This window comes from Mobula hypostoma, chromosome 6, assembly GCF_963921235.1.
Source record: "Mobula hypostoma chromosome 6, sMobHyp1.1, whole genome shotgun sequence".
NCBI lineage: Eukaryota > Metazoa > Chordata > Chondrichthyes > Myliobatiformes > Myliobatidae > Mobula > Mobula hypostoma.
The window spans coordinates 32,430,723-32,445,656 of record NC_086102.1 but is presented as its reverse complement, the minus strand read 5'-3'; positions in this window follow the sequence as shown (position 1 = coordinate 32,445,656).

The window sequence follows — 14,934 nt, the reverse complement described above, 5'->3', positions numbered from 1 at the left end:
TAATTTCCTTTTTTTTTGTGCCTTCTTTCCTTCTTAAAGAGTGGAGTGACATTTGCAATCTTTCAGTCCTCTGGGACCATGCCAGAACTGAGTGATTCTTGAAAGATCATGACCAATGCATTCGTCTTCTTCTGGGATGTAGTCCATCTGGTCCAAGTGACTTATCCACCTTAAGATGTTTGAGTTTTCCTAGCACTTTCTCCTTTGTTATAACAATGGCACCTCTATTCCCTGACGCTTGTAGACCACTGGCACACTGCTGTTGTCTTCCAATGGGATCCCACCACCAAGCATATCTTTCCCTCCCCCCACTTTCTGCTTTCCACAGGAATTGCTCCCTACGTGACTCCCTTGTCCATTCATCCCTCCCCACTGATCTCCCACCTGGCAGTTACCCTTGCAAGCAGAACAAGTGCTACACCTGCCCTGAAACCACCTCCTCACTACCATTCAGGGCCCCAAATGGTCCCTCCAGGTGAGGCGACACTTCACCTGTGAATCTGCTGGGATCATTACTATATCTGGTGCTCCTGGTGTGGCCTCCTGTATATCACTGAGACCTGACACAGATTGGTAGACCACTTTGCTGAGCACCTGCGCTCCATTCTCCAGAAATAGCAGAATCTCCTAGTGGCCACTCATTTTAATTCCATTTCCCATTCCCATTCTGTCATGTCAGTCTATGGCCTCCTCTACAGTTGCGATGAGGCCACAATCAGGTTGGAGGAGCAACACCTTATATTCCATCAGGGTAACCTCCAACCGGATGGCATGAACATTGACTTCTCGAACTTCTAGTAGTGCCCCCACCCCTGCCTCTCCTTCACCATTCCCCATTCCCACTTCCCTCTCACCTTATCTCCTTATCTGCCCATCACCTCCCTCTGGTGCTCCTCCCCCTTTTCTTTCTTCCATAGCATTCCGTCCTTTCCTATCAGATTCCAGCCCTGTATCTCTTTCACCAATCAACTTCCAAGCTCTTTACTTCACCCCTCCCTCTCCTGGTTTCACCTATCACCTAGTGGTTCTTCCTCCCCTCCTCCCACTTTCTTACTCTGACTTCTCAAATTCTTTTTCCAGTCCTGATGAAGGGTCTCGGCCTGAAATATTGACTGTACGCTTTTCCATAGGTGTTGCCTGACCTGCTGAATGCCTCTGGCGTTTTGTGTGCATTGCTCAAGGTAAAACACCAGGTGGCAGTAGAACACTACCACCTTGAGCTCGACCTGTTGTTTATTTACTGGGCTGGCCTGTTTCCCATAGGTTCAGGGGTGATGGACAGCACATGTGGCAATCAAAGCAACTTTATCGATCGGCAAGGCTTCCAATCTGTTAATATACAACTGGTTTGCACACAGAGGAAGATCTCTTTCACCCAGAAATTGGCTGGAATGTGGAATGCAATGCAGAGGCATTGTGGAGGCTGATATACTTCCAAAACATATAAGAAGTGTCCTTATAACTACTTGAATTACCAAGATAGGCTACTGACCAAGTGCTGGTAAGAATGATTAGTATGGATGGATTATTGGTAGTCCACATGAACGTGGTAGGATATGGGACGAGTGGGACATGGTAGACGACCTGATGTAGATGGGGAGACCATTTCGCTGAGGACCTACGCTCCTTCCATCAGAAAAAGCGGGATCTCCCAGTAGCCACCCATTTTAATTTCACTTCCCATTCCCAATCTGACATGTCAGTCTAAGGCTTCCTCTACTGTCAGAACGAGGCCACACGCAGGTTGGAGGAACAACACCTTATATTCCATCTGGGTAACCTCCAACCTGATGGCATGAACATCAATTTCTTGAACTTCCGGAAATGCTCCCCCCCCCCACCCCTCACCATTCCCCATTCCCATTTCCCTCTCTCACCTTAACTCCTTGCCTGCCCATCACCTCCCTCTGGTGCTCCTCCTCCTTTTCTTTCTTCCATGTCCTTCTGTCCTTTCCTATCAGATTCCCCTTCTCCAGCCCTGTATTTCTTTCACCAATCAACTTCCCAGCTCTTTTCTTCACCCCTCCCCCACTCCCAGTTCCACCTATCACATTGTGTTTCTTCCTCCCCTCCCCCCACTTTCTAACTCTGACCCTTCATCTTTTTTTCTCCAGTCCTGCTGAAGGGTCTTGGCCCAACATGTCAACTGTACTCTTTTCCATAGATGCTGCCTGACCCGCTGCGTTCCTCCAGCATTTTGTGTGTGTTGCATGCAGGGCCGGATTAAGCTAGTGCGGGGCCTGTAGCATATAACCATTTAACCATATATAACCACATAACAATTACAGCACGGAAACAGGCCATCTCGGCCCTTCTAGTCCATGCTGAACTCTTACTTTCACCTAGTCCCACCGACCTGCACTCAGCCCATAACCCTCCATTCCTTTCCTGTCCATATAGTTGTCCAATTTAATTTTAAACGACAACATCAAACATGCAGCAACCACTTCTGCTGGAAGCTCGTTCCACACAGCTACCACTCTCTGAGTAAAGAAATTCCCCCTCATGTTACGCCGAAACTTTTGCCCTTTAACTCTCAACTCATGTCCTCTTGTTTGAATCTCCCCCACTCTCAATGGAAAAAACCTATCCACGTCAACTCTATCTATCCCCCTCATAATTTTAAATACCTCTATCAAGTCCCCCCTCAACCTTCTATGTTCCAAAAGATGAAGACCCAACTTGTTCAACCTGTCTCTGTAACTTAGGTGATGAAACCCAGGTAACATTCTAGTAAATCTTCTCTGTACACTCTCTATTTTGTTGACATCTTTCCTATAATTTGGCGACCATATGTTATAAAGGGGGCCTAAATTTTAAAAAATGCACATAAGTATTAAAATACTAATTATTTACTTGCATAGTAAAGTAATTCAATTTTTTCATTTTCAATACAGCCAGATAATACGACAAATGTCTGACACTTCAGTAATAGTATCACTCACATGTAGGTACCAATTTCAAATGTCAAAAGTAACAAAACTACAATTTAAAATTTAGATTTTCTAGATTTAGCATGAGCAAATTTGTTGATGATACTGGAAATGTCTATTTCACGCAGAAGTTCATGTTCAATGCTCATTAGGGTGAGATTGTTCAATTTATTTTGAACCATGGTGCTCCTTAGTTCATTTAAAATCCTTTTCAGTTTTGAAAATGAGCGTTCTCCACTGCAGTTGGTAACCATGAGTGACAAATAGATGCGCAAGGCATTTTCTACATTTGGAAAACATGACTCCTAAGAATTGCCAGTTACCAAACGGTACAACTGTAACTCTACAAGATCTTGTTTGGCGCCAATATGAGAAGCAAATCAGTTTTCAACAGTTCAATAAACTGCACAAATTCTTCATTAAGACTTTCTTCCAGATCTTCTGGATATGATTTAATAAGATTTGATGACCTCCTTATGATCTCTTCAGGTGTAAATGACTGTAACTGATGAAGGAATCCAAAAGCACTATTCACCTTTAGATAAGATTTCTGCCTTTTTGACAGGGCAGAAAGCAAGCTGTCAACAATGGCAAGAAACGTTTGGCTTGTAAACTTCTGAGAAGGCGTTTGAGATTCAACAAGTGGATCAAGAGTGCTGGAACCACTGAAATCATCAGACGCACGATTTTGCTCGTGTTTTCTTCGAGTTTGCTGTTGATAATCTTCACACTTAGTCAGATCCTTGGCTTTTTGCTCAATGTCTGAAAAAGTAAACTGCAGGGCTTGAATATATCCATGCAAGGGTTCATAGAGTGCACAAACTGTGTTCAAGTCTTGGCCAGAAGATTGCAAAGAAGCACTGGTCATTTGAAAATGCTGTAATACTTGATCCCACAATATGGCCATTATTCCTGTTTCCAACTTCATCATGGTTGAAAGTAGTCCATGAGCCTGTTGTCGACACTGTGCCTTCTGATCATTGTTATTTGAAATGTCATCCAAAACTTGTTTTGTTGCAGAAAAGCTGTGTAAAAGTGCTTTTGTTGCATCTGCATGAGCTGACCACCTGGTATCTGACATTCTTTTCACAATGGGCAAATGAGCACCACCATCAGATAATGCAGCAGAAATGAGATCCCACCGATAAGCAGAAGCAGAAAAAAATGGTTACAGGCTTTCTACAAAGTGAAAGAAAATGAATGCTTCTTGACAACATTCAGCAGCACATTTTCCAACTAAATTTAGTGAATGTGCAAAACATGGAATGTAATCCGCAAACTCATTCAGCTCTTTAATTTGTGTTTGTAAGCCACTATACTTGCCACCCATGTTGCTGGCATTGTCACAACTTTGACCACAGCAGTCTTTTATATGAATGTCATTTTCCTTTAGAAAGTCAAGTTAACTTTGAGCGAGCTGTTCAGCACTATGACCTTCCATATCCAAAAACTTCACAAATCTTTTAACTGGTCCAGATGGCAAAAGATAGCGCACAGTCAAAGTCAGCTGGTCCACATTAGATATATCTGGAGTCGAATCCAATGAAACAAAATAGTACTTGTATTTCTTCACTTCACTGATAATGTGATCCAGTATGCTGGATCCAATCAGATTGATGAATTCCTCACATGTTGTTTTAGATAGGTATGATTTATGTCCCCTTCCTTGGTTTGCATAAGCATTTATACCACGACACAGCAAGGAGCCAACACACACCTACACACACATACTGTACCATGCATCATGCAGCTCCCCCGACATGAAAACAACAGCGTTGCCAGATCGTCGTTGTTGTGGCGCGGATGAAATCACAGAGCGTTACGTTACCGATAGGTACAAGGCAGTTTCTTTATTCGACAAAACAAAGTTACAGCAGGCAGAGACCCCTGGCAGAACAGGTCTAACTGCCTCGTGATTGAGGCTTGATATTTATTTGCTAAACACAAAGAACAGTTCATGGTTACAAGTATAGACAATTCTTTGAAGTTTTCACATCTTTTGATTAAATTCATTCTACCGGTGCCAGTATGCCTAAGCCGGCATTCATGGCCTTTAGGAATGCAAGTTAAAATCCATAATACATTATTTGGTATGTTACATGCTAACATAGAAGACAATTCATATTCAAAAAGCATAGATATGGTGTCTTCACAACTACCTGTAAACTTAGCATTCTCGTCTCAGAGGCGCCAGAGATGCATTGTTACAAATGAAACTGGGTTCACAGCTTTTAGGAAGTGCATTGTTATGAACTCAATCCACAGTACTTTGTCAAAGAACGGAAGACTGATGGCTGAAGTCATTTATTTAAGTGTAAATGAATTGTATACCCAAAACTCTCTCTAACAGTCGTGAGAATACGGCGAGATGCCGCACCAGACTGCAGCTTGCAAGCACTTAGTGTGGGCGGGGCCCTCGAAAATGCGGGGCCTGTAGCATAAACTACTTTTGCTACTAGGTTAATCTGGCCCTGGTTGCATGGTAGGATAAGGGTCTGCTTCTATGCAAACCTCTGCAAACGTATGATTAGTAAAGAAGAAGAAGGGAAAGCTGACATCAATGAAGTCATCCTGATAAAATACCTGGCACATAGTTTTATTCAATTAAGGTTCTGCTTCCTCAAATGGACAAATACAAAACCTTGCAGCAACAACTCTGGTCCACGTTCTGGTACCGATTAGACTGTGTCATCATCTGAGCAATACTATGTAATGTGACAGTTGTTGATGAACCATTGCCTGCTTCCCACTGTTACTTCCATTAACCTTGGCTCCAAAGTAATAACATTAACCAATATAATGCTGCAAGACAGTCAAGTCCACAGATCTGAAAGAATCTACAGGATAGGGTAGCTGTTTGTGTTATGCTATTATAATGCCAGTGATCTGAATTCAATCCCATTGCTGTGTGTAAGTAGTTTGTACATTCTCCCTGCAGCCTCTCAAGTTTCCTCCCACATTGCAAAGATGTATGACTTAGTAGGTTAGTAGAGGTCTCCCTACCATACACCACAGATTGGGGACATTTATTAGGTGTGCTGCATAAGCAGAGCATTTTATTAAGGATCCCTCCCATCCATCCAGCATTCGCTTTGACTTTCTACCACCAGGCCGGAAACTCTGATGCATAAAAACCAAGAGTGGTCCGGATGGGAGACAGTTTCTTCCTTCAAGCCACTAGGCTTCTAACCTCCCTGCCACATCGCATTCAAAGTGTCACTAGTTAATCTGTTCTGTACCCGATAATATTTAATTTATGCACTTTAGTTTGTTATTTGTGCATGATTCAGCTATAGACTTTATCCTTACTTTCGTAAGTTATTGTATGTTTTGTGCAGTACTGTGCTTTACACTCTTTTCACAGTACACAGGTATATAGATAAGTGACAGTAAACTTGACTTGAGATGATCACATGTGTGTTAGAAGTCGGTGCAGACCTGTTGGGTCGGGAGGATCTGTTACCATACTGTAACTAAAAATATATTAAAAATTGCTTTTCACAGTTCATGCCTCATAGAAAGCCTGTTGTCCCGCAACCAAATGAGCCAAATGAGCTGTTCCTGTGCTCCCTTGAAATCCCAGTATCATTAGAATTGGTGAAAGAACTCTTGGCTTCTCTACTAGCAAACATCAAAACTGCTTTGATGAAAGGAGCCAGATCTGTCACTAATTGATCACAGCTCAAATGTTTTGGCATTGGAAATTTAGTCATGACTCAAGGGAAGAAAATAGTTCTACAGGTTTGTGAGGACCAAATTCCATCATAAGCTTCTTGACCCGCAGAACAGATGGTGTACTGAAAGAGTACACAAAATGTCAGAATTTGTTAATTATTACAATGTACAGTACGTAGTTTTTTCCACTATCGAGGCTATGGGCCAAAATTACAAGGGGCCACTTTACAGAGAGCCCGGAAAGGAGGAGAGTTTATCAAGGATAGCAAAGCAGTGACACCCACTGGAAGAATTCCTCAATCAATCCTTGATGCAATTGTCATTTCAAGGCATGCCATCTGGTCCAAAGTCCAACAGGAGGGTGAAAACACCATATTCCAAAAGAAAATCAATAATGCCTCTGGAGCAGACAATATCTCTGCTGAAGTTTTAAAACTTCTAAGAACAAATTCAAGGCCCCACCTATTTTATCTGAAAAGTGCAGGACATGCTAGGGGACCTCAGGAAGTGTAAACATGACCATCTTCCAGTAAAGAAACAATTTCCATTGTGTAAACAGAGGGGTGTCTCCCACTCCATGGGGAAAGTCAAACATGATCCCTATTCCATTGTTCCTGTTGTAACATGAATGAGGTCACTGGAGAGACACTGAAGCCAGTGGATACAGAAGGGTTTTATTCAACAAAGTGAAGGAAGAGGCCTGCTTGACCCAATATTACATAACATTTTATATGCTAAAGATCAAAGGTAACATCAGGACAATTCTATACTTACAATGTATCTACAATGCTTCCTTTGAATTACACACACCTCCTTCTTCACACCCACACTTCGGGGAGGGAGGGGGAACGTTGACTCAGACCATGAGAGGCATGCGTCAGGCATTTTCATGCCTTACAAGGCACAGATTGGAAGTCTGTGTAGAGGCGCCACTCTTTGCACAGACACTAGAGCAATGTGTGGTTAAGTGCCTTGCTCAAGGACACAAACATGCTGCCACAGCTGAGGCTCGAACTAGCAACCTTCAGATCACTAGACGAATGCCTTAACCACTTGGCCACGTGCCCAACCCACACTTCAGACACCCAAAATGAATGTTAATCAGCATTAGCTGATTTGAAATTAACTCTAGCTCATAGCTCCAGGAAAACTATTGTTCGGCGTTGCATTTAAAATTTAATCTACAATCCACCTGCACGTCTGAATAATTGCTGATGTTGAACTTAACAAAAAAAGAGAAGGTCTGCAGATGCTGGAAATCCAAACGACACACACAAAATGCCGGAGGGACTCAGCAGGCCAGGCAGCATCTGTGGAAAAGAGTATACTGTCAAAATACATTTTTCCATAGATGCTGCCTGGTTTGCTGAGTTCTTCCAGCACTTTGTGTGTGTTGTTGAATTTAATACTTGTTATATACCCTAACTCCAGAATACACCTCAACAATCCCTCCTCTTGGCCCTCCTGGACAAAAATAATTTTTTTCCAGGAAAGGTCAAACTTTTAGGAGGATCCAATCAAATAGGGCATCAAAAATGACCTGTACTTTGGAACCCCGTCCCAAATTAGCTAACATGTGCATCTACATCTATGCTATCATCCCTAATGGCTACCCATAATTCTCTAAGCAGAGATTGTTCCAGAAATTTGACTAAGTCTTTAAAATGCAGCTTTGTCATTCTTGTGCGTGTTGCCTCCTTCCCTGACGGCCGACTCTAGATTATCACCTACTTTATCTTCACCCCTTCACGTATCAGGTTCACGGGCAACAGTTCATGCTCCATGTCATTACAAAGGACTGTCAGAATCTTGACGACAGGTCTCTCAGACCCTCTCATTGATGTACAGGAGGGGTTTGGGTGGTCTCTATTTGGTTGGCTGCAAGGAACTCACCCCAGTGGCACCCGCTTCCAGTGTGTCAAGGGGATTGATGGCTCAACCTCTGAAAGGGCGAGGCAGAGTGTAATTCATTTTCTTTCTCGGTCTGCCATGCCATCGAAACTGTGGAACCTGATGTCTCTGCTGTAACTTGCATCCCTTCCCATCTATTTTACCCAAATTGTTTTCCATACTGAACTACACATCTAATCACCTGCGAGGTCCTCAATGAATACTTCTCTTCAGTATTCACCAATGAGAGGGAACTTGTTGATGGTGAGGACGATATGAGTGAGGTTGATGTTCTGGAGCATGTTGATGTTAAGGGAGAGGAGGTGTTGGAGTTGTTAAAATACATTAGGACCAACAAGTCCCCGGGGCCTGACGGAAAATTCCCCAGGCTGCTCCATGAGGCGAGGGAAGAGATTGCTGAGCCTCTGGCTAGGATCCTTATATCCTTGTTGTCCACAGGAATGGTACCGGAGGATTGGAGGGAGGCGAATGTTGTCCCCTTGTTCAAAAAAGGTAGTAGGGATAGTCCGGGTAATTATAGACCAGTGAGCCTTACGTCTGTGGTGGGAAAGCTGTTGGAAAAGATTCTTAAAGATAGGATCTATGGGCATTTAGAGAATCATTGTCTGATCAGGGACAGTCAGCATGGCTTTGTGAAGGGCAGATCATGTCTAACAAGCCTGATTGAGTTCTTTGAGGAGGTGACCAGGCATATAGATGAGGGTAGTGCAGTGGATGTGTTCTATACGGATTTTAGTAAGGCATTTGACAAGGTTCCACACGGTAGGCTTATTCAGAAAGTCATAAGGCATGGGATCCAGGGAAGTTTGGCCAGGTGGATTCAGAATTGGCTTGCCTGCAGAAGGCAGAGGGTCGTGGTGGAGGGAGTACATTCAGATTGGAGGATTGTGACTAGTGGTGTCCCACAAGGATCTGTTCTGGGACCTCTACTTTTTGTGATTTTTATTAACGGCCTGGATGTGGGGGTAGAAGGGTGGGTTGGCAAGTTTGCAGACGACACAAAGGTTGGTGGTGTTGTAGATAGTGTAGAGGATTGTCGAAGATTGCAGAGAGACATTGATAGGATGCAGAAGTGGGCTGAGAAGTGGCAGATGGAGTTCAACCCGGAGAAGTGTGAGGTGGTACACTTTGGAAGGACAAACTCCAAGGCAGAGTACAAAGTAAATGGCAGGATACTCGGTCATGTGGAGGAGCAGAGGGATCTGGGGGTACATGTCCACAGATCCCTGAAAGTTGCTTCACAGGTGGATAGGGTAGTTAAGAAAGTTTATGGGGTGTTAGCTTTCATAAGTCAAGGGATAGAGTTTAAGAGTCACGATGTAATGAGGCAGCTCTTTAAAACTCTGGTTAGGCAACACTTGGAGTACTGTGTCCATTTGTGGTCACCTCACTATAGGAAGGATGTGGAAGCATTGGAAAGGGTACAAAGGAGATTTACCAGGATGCTACCTGGTTTAGAGAGTATGCATTATGATCAGAGAGTAAGGGAGCTAGGGCTTTACTCTCTGGAGAGAAGGAGGATGAGAGGAGACATGATAGAGGTGTACAAGATAATAAGAGGAATAGATAGAGTGGATAGCCAGTGCCTCTTCCCCAGGGCACCACTGCTCAATACAAGAGGACATGGCTTTAAGGTAAGGGGTGGGAAGTTCAAGGGGGATATTAGAGGAAGGTTTTTTACTCAGAGAGTGGTTGGTGCGTGGAATGCACTGCCTGAGTCAGTGGTGGAGGCAGATACACTAGTGAAGTTTAAGAGACTACTAGGCAGGTATATGGAGGAATTTAAGATGGGGGGTTATATTGGAGGTAGGGTTTGAGGGTCGGCACAACATTGTGGGCTGAAGGGCCCATAGTGTGCTGCACTATTCTATGTTCTTCGGCAACCAGCGTTCATTACAGAGTACTGTTACCGTTACACTTTAACATGCTATTCACAGCCTGCTGTTGCGTTCTCTCAGTGTGATCTGCCTTCGCTTTTATGGTGTGTCTGCCTCCATCAGCTGTGGTTAGGCTGGTGTTCAATATTGAGTTCTCTGCAATGACACTGTTACCAGGTACACTTGATCTCTTGCTCTGTCTGTGAGGGCAACAAGACAGTGGGCTATACAGTTTAACCTGAGACCAGTGTTTCCACTGGCTGCCTTGCCTTGCCGCAACTGTACCCCAACACAGGCTTCACTTGTCCGGATTCTATTCACCCGGGATTGTTTCCTGCCTTTTCAACCAGCTCCCTTACCATGACTTGGTCATCTGGCTGTCCACAATATGTTGCTGCTGCATTGCTTGATCCCTCACTGTGTTACCCAGGTTACAGTGGCCCTTCACATCTCCATGTCATCTTAATAAATTGGTATTGTAGTTTCTTCCTGTACACGTGTAACTTCTGTTGCTTCTTGTTCTTCCGCTGCTCTCCTCGCACTGATGTCTGCCCACTCGTTCCCTTTCTGCTCCTTACTATCCCCTTTCTGGTGAGCCTTTACTGCTCGGGCAGCTCCATTACTTCTAACAGCTCCTGACTGTGCTTGGTCCCTCCCCTTGGGACCTCGTGACATAATTCCCACACATCGCTCCGTCTCTCCTCCCTTTCTGGGGTTGCTGTCTCACTGTGGACATGTTAGCTGCTTTGTAGGTCACACATGTTTGCTGTCCATGTTATTTCTCCTTCTCCTGAGTGTATGATTGCACCTGCCTTACTCAGTGTGTCTATCCCCAGGATAGTACCTTAATTGTTTGGGCACACCCAAAAATCTACAGGAAGCTGCACCCCCTCAGTCTCAAGAACCTGGGGCTTGACCATGGTCCTCTCCGCCCATATTGATTCACCTCCACCACTGGTAATGTAAATCGCATCAGGAGTCGTGGGCAAGAGTAGATCAGTTATTGATACTGATAATCCCACTAACATTTCACATTGCCGACCCCCTAATAAACCTCTTGTATACATCCATGGATGGCCACCACTGGCAATAGAGGCTACCGTCAGCCATTTGTCTAACCTCACCCGCTCTATAATCTGGTCAGCATTCAAATCGGAAAGAGAGGGCGCTGCTGTGGATTCTGCCTGCTTTGGTGAGCAATTCTCATACTTTGCTCTCTTTTCAGGACATTGCCTCCAACCGTGGCCTGGGGAGCTGCAGCTGTAAGAAATCACTTCCTTTACCCTCCCAGCAGTTCCTTGCTACATGCCCCGGCTGCTGGCATACAAAGCAAGTTCCCCGTGACATCACAGCAGCTACGTTCATTACAGCCATTTTTCGACTTCTCTTCACCCTCCTCTGGTCTGTCTCACTGGTCCATGATACTATCGTGGAGTAAGTTGATTCCTCCACCACCTAAAACTTCCTGGTGGACTGAGCTCAAGCTTTCCCTCAGCATTTTCAGGAAAACTGAGTAATCCCTCCCTGGATTAACCAGCCCTGACTCACACATTCGATATTTACATTCTGCATGATCCATCAACTCTCTGAATCACTGCCATTATCATTCCTAAATTACTCTCACCTCCCCCCAGTTGCTGCCTCACTTCCCCCTTAAAGAAATGATATCTCTCTTCATTGCTGGTGTTTCCAGTAGTTGTCCATGTACTATCCTGTATTTTCTAGGCCATTCTGTCCCACATATTCCTTGGGCACTTCACTTTTACCAACACATGTATATCTTTAGGGGCATCTGGTGAATTTCATTCATTTCCTTGAGCTTGCGCCAGAATTCTGCATTCCCACAGGCGACCTTAACTGAGGGCAATTCTGACAAAATGTTCTGCTTCTCCCCAGGGGGTGCCACAGGCCTTCTCTCTCTCTCTCTCTCTCCCCCCCTCTCACTAACAAGGGAAAGAGAAGTATTGCTCCTGCCACAGTGAGAGGGAGGCCAACAGCTCGCTGTTTCACAGTCTGAAGCGTACACTGCTCTCTCAATGTTCCGAACTGAAATCTTCAGGCTCTGGCATGGAATCGGGGCTGCAGCCTGAAGGCGCCCGTCTTCCAGGCTATTCTTGGAGATATCGAAACGCCAGGCCACTCAATGTACTCCAACTTCAGTGGCCTTATCTCTCCCTTTCCCAGTGTGTATTGTCCTGTTTCAAATCATCCACCATTGTCCCTGTACTTAGAGACTACATCTGCAGCATGCTACCACCCACACTGGACTCCCTACAACTCGCCTACTGGTGGAACCGGTCTACTGATGATGCCATAGTCACAGCACTACACACCGTCCTCACTCACCTGAAGAAGAGGGATGCATAAGTTAGAATGCTATTCCTGGACTACTTTTCAGAATTCAACACCATGATACCTTCCAGAGTTGACAGGAAGCTCAGAGCCCTCGGCCCGCACCCCACCTTGTGCAGCTGGATCCTCGACTTCCTATCGGATTGCCAACAGATGGTAAGGATGGGCTCCCTCATCTCTACCCCTCTGACCCTCAACACAGATGCCCCCCAGGGTTGTGTTCTGAGTCCCCTCCTCTACTCCCTTTACACCCATGGCTGTGCTGCCACACACAGCTCCAATCTGCTGATCAAATTCACAGATGACACAACTTTGGTTGGCCTAGAGGTGATGAGACAGCCTACAGAGGAGAGGTGACACCCTGACACAGTGGTGCCAAGATTAACAACCTCTCCCTCAATGTCCAAAAAAAGGAGCTGATTGTGGATTACAGGGGGACCAGAGACAGGCTTGCCTGATCGATATCAATGGGTCTGCAGCTGAGAAGGTGAGTCGTTTCAAGTTCCTCAGTATACATGCTGGCTGGTGGTGTATTGGCACCAGCGCCGGACTTCGGAGTGAAGGCTCCCGAGTTCAAATCCAGCCAACTCCCTTGCATGCTTTCCATCTGTGCTGGGTTGAGTGTTGAGCTAGCAACTTGGCCTTGTGAAAATAAGAAGGCCTGCTAAAAAAAACGCCGTCATGACGGCGTCCCAGTGACTCCACTTGGAGTTAAGGGCTTTCTTCTTCTTCAGTATACATATCACCCATGATCTCACCTGGACTATACACATACTTTTTGTGACCAAAAAGCACAACAGCATCTCTTCCACCTCAGACAACTAAAGAAGTTCAGTATGAGGCCCCAGATCCTCAAGACCTTCTACAGGGTCATTATTGAGAGCATCCTGACTAGCTATATCACCATCTGGTACAGGAATTGCACCAACCTTGATTGCTGGGCACTGCAGAGACTGGTACGGACAGCCCAGCGAATCTGTGGACGTGAGCTTCCCTCCATTGAGGACATTTACAGCAGCAGGTGCAGAAGGAAGGCCTGGAAGATCATTGGGGACACCAGTTACCCCATTCATAAACTGTTTCAGCTACTTTCATTTGGCAAACAGTACTGCAGCATTAAAGCCAGGACCTACAGGCTCCAGGACAGCATCTTTCTACAAACCTTTTTCGTGTCTGTGTATTGCAAGGGAGTCATAATGCAAAGATTTTTACTCCCTCACATTGTGGAGTGGATGTAAGATTTAAATTTAATTTTAAATAAGAGCCATGACAAACACAGTTTGAGTGCAGCTGTAGATCACAGATTCCGACAGGACACCAGCCACCTTGAAGAGGAAAGAAGTCACATGAAGCTCTTCCAGGCGAGGCCCCAAATGTAATGTGAACAGAGTCACCAGAGGGACACTGAAGCCAGTGGATACAGAAGTGTTTCATTCAACAAAATGAGACACTCCTGGAGAAAGAGGCCTGCTTGACCCAATATGACATGACATCTTACATGCTAAAGATCAAAGGTGACAGCAGATCAATCCTAACAGTTCCTAATGGACAATGGGCTGCTCGCTGATTTGCAGTTATTGCATGATCTGAACAATGAAAATACTCGAAGTAAAGTCATGGACAGCATCAACTTTCAAAACTTTCAGTAGCTTTTGACTCTGAAAACTGAGGAGAGATGTAAGGAAACTTTTGCAAAGGCGACGTCCTTAGAAATTTGCCTCCATTCTACACCTGCTACATGATTCTAACAACATAACTAGCACAGAGCCTGTCCCAGTGCAGATTCCGGTCATCAAGGCTGTGTCATTCCTCTAACCTTACTCACAGTTTTTCAAGCTATAATATTACACCTCACTTCCAACAAATTCCCAATGGAATGAATTTAATCTTTGGGAAATGATTCAAACTGATCTGCACTCTGGAACCAATGTCAATCCAAATGAATGATTGTATGTGTACTCACTTGGAGACCAAACAAGATGAAATTCATTACTGATTTGTATAGGAGGACAGCTTTATGATAATCACCTGCAAAAAGTAGGCACATGGATAATAATAAATAGGAAGGTTACATAGGAGCCAATGATTAAATTAGAGTATGTTAAATGGTTGAAACAACATTCTGGGTCAAAGGGTCTATACTGTGTTGTAATTTCCTTGTTTAATGTACTATGTAAAACATAATT